The sequence below is a fragment of the Ochotona curzoniae genome, unplaced genomic scaffold (genome assembly GCF_017591425.1).
Source record: "Ochotona curzoniae isolate NIBS_2020 unplaced genomic scaffold, NIBS_Ocur_1.0 contig_64, whole genome shotgun sequence".
Classification (NCBI taxonomy): domain Eukaryota; kingdom Metazoa; phylum Chordata; class Mammalia; order Lagomorpha; family Ochotonidae; genus Ochotona; species Ochotona curzoniae.
Genome location: NW_024466502.1, coordinates 15,521,977 through 15,524,988, shown reverse-complemented (window position 1 = coordinate 15,524,988; position 3,012 = coordinate 15,521,977). Strand labels below are relative to the sequence as shown.

General features: G+C 37.1%; 1 pseudogene; it reads left to right on the top strand.

Moving 5' to 3' along the window:
• Positions 1-572: 572 nt before the first annotated feature.
• LOC121163809 lies at positions 573-786 on the top strand (annotated as a pseudogene).
• Positions 787-3,012: the final 2,226 nt, after the last annotated feature.

The following is a 3,012-nucleotide window of genomic DNA, read 5'->3' as shown; positions in this document are numbered from 1 at the left end:
AGCTAAAAGCCCTACATGTGCTAATTTTGTGCATCACCATTACATAAATCAGTACATTTATTAAAGTAATGGTATTATGTTCAATATCAAATGTCAAGGTTATTAAACTATTACGTCATTATAGCAGAACTATTTTTTAGTACTTAAACAAAATAGAGAAAAAGATTTTGGGGGGAATAGGTTTATTTCAACTTTCAGTTTGGATCACAGTTCAAGATCAGAAGCTCCATAGTTAAGGTAGTCTTGGTGTGGGGGGATGATCACATGGTGAGCATAGAAACAGAGACAGGACCATCTCGCCAAATGAACTCAAATCATTCACTTTCACAAGAGCCACCCTCCATGGGCACAATCCTGATCATGTGAACACCTCCCACCACACCTACTCCCTGTCCACCACCTTCAATTCTCCTCTAGCAATCCATCAACAAGCAACATTAAGATTTCAGACTTTAAAGCTTATAGCCTGGATATATATGTATATTAAGCATGCTTGCTATACATGAGCAAATGTTGGTAAATGGACAGTAGATAAAGGATAAAAAAGATGAAAGAATAATAGAATATGGTCAATTGCTTCTCGGCCTTTTGGCTAAGATCAAGAGTAGTAACTGTTCTTATCAGTAGAATATGGTCAAGAGCAGAAAAGCGATTAGGATAAACACACGAGTCCTTTTGTTTTGTTGTACTGCACACTGCTCAATAAAACGGTGATTTGTGGTTAGTTCATTGAAAAAGCTCCCAATTTGGGAATGAGAGAAAACCATTTGTTTACTTTTACTTTTTTAAAGAACTTATTTTATTTATTTCAAGCTAGAGATACATAAAGAGAAGGAAGATAGGTCTTCTATGCACTGGTTTACCCAACAATGCCTGCTAGGTCTGGGATTAGCGCATGTTGAAGCCAGGAGCCCAGAACATCACCTTCATCTTGCAGGTGAGTGCAGAGGCTTACGCACTTGGGCAATCTTCTACTGCTTTCCCAGGCACATCAGCAGGTGCTTTTTCAGATTAGCAGAAAGCTGGATCAGGATTCAAGTAGCCAGGACCCCAGTTGCAATTAATATTGGGATGCTAGCATCACAGGTGTTGGCTTAACCTGTGGCCCCACAATGCTGGCCTCCACTTCTATTTTCTTTTTAATTCAACAAAATTAAAACCTACATGTATGTATGAAGTACTGTGTAACGCTTTATTGTATGCATATATTTTGTCATATCCAATCATGAAAACATCCAAACTCATACATTCTATTTTTGATAGATGAATATACAATGCATTTACATCATCTATAGTCACCGTACTTTGTGAAAGAAACCCAAGTGGTCCTCTTCCTCCTGAGCTATACTCTACTGCTCATAAATCAAACTTCCCGTAACCACCTCCCTTCTTTAATTAGTGGCTTTAAAAAAAACTACCATAATATTTCTTTGAAACTGAAACATAATATGTATACATACCCAGCAATTTACATTAAAATGATCTGAAATGAACAGAGTAGCAAGAGAAAATAATGCTTGTGGTAAGATATCATATGCCTCATAATGAAAACCCAGCAAATAAAAATATATCTTGCATGAAGATTTGATCAATGTCAGGACTAAAATTGTAGAGAGGTGTAGTGTCTTGCCTCAGCAACTGAAACTGCTGATCAGTGTGTTGCTGTTTAAACGGATAGTAACAACCTGTGAAGTGGTTAGTGAGGCAGAGTGTTGTATCTGTAGTAAAAACACTATGCTCACCTGCCTCATGCAACCACAGGGGTGATGTACAGTCATCCCTTTCTCAGAATTTTCCATGCAAACAGATGTCCCCCCACCCGGTAGTACATATGTGCTCTTAAGTGAGAGACCCCAAAGCATTGTTTCCAATAACTGCACAGTGTCTTAGCACAAAAATACATCTATCTATTTCATAGATTGAGTCTGTATAAATATTCATATTTTAAGTATTTACTTCATCTTACTTCATTGATGAGAACTGAATTCTTAGCTGAATATGATACAAAACATTGTTTCATTATTGCCCCAAATGAGAACCAAGTCAAAAATTTTCTGTATTCATATAAAGTATAAATCAAAACACCAAAGTTCTCCATCAGGAGCAGAGTATTTAGTATATGGTTCCCAAATACTTGCCCAGTCTATCAGATCTTTAAACCACTCTCCAAGTTTCACTATAATTTATAAAGGGAAAAAAACAAGTATGTGTGGTTTCTGTGAATATATTTGAAAATACAGTATTGCTTGAGGGAGAACATTTTTATTTGTTGACATTTATTTCTCTTTTTTGCCATTTTGTATTTATAAGTTGTCTTCTCTTATTTTTTATTGTCTAACTAATATTTTCCCTTTGCAGATCCTTTAGAGTTGATTTAAAATACTCACATTTTCCAGAAAGGAACTATTTTATATCCCTGTGTAACTAAGTTGGCCTAAACTGTCCCTTCTAGCACATCATTTATTTATTTATTTATTTGACAAATTGGAAACCTAGGAACTGCTACATAATGTGGGCATCCAGAGAAATTCTAGTACATATCAGGCACAGTTATGCTTACAGCTTTTCAATTAACAGAAATATATCTAGCCATTTTCTTTTAATTTAAGTAGGAATGGATTTTTTTTTCTATCTGCATGAATCTGATCGTTTGCACTGTTTCATATCTGTTCCTTCTAAGATAGCATGCATATTGCTATCATCTAAACACTTGACAACAGTCATAGTTTCCTCTGGGATCAGCAGACTAAATAGAGAGAAGGAGAGACAGAAAGATCTTCCATCCACTGAATCATTCCTCAAGTTGCTGCAAGCTGAAGCTAAGGTGATCTGAAGCCAAGAACTTCGTCCAGGTCTCCCGTTACTGGGTGTGGGCTCCTAAGGGTTTGGGCCATCCTCTCCTGCTTTCCCAGGCCACAAGCCAGGAGCTTGATGGAAATGGAGCAGCTGGGCCATGAACTGGTGCCCTTTTGGTTCCTGACACTTGCAAGGTGAAGACTTAGCCACTAGGCT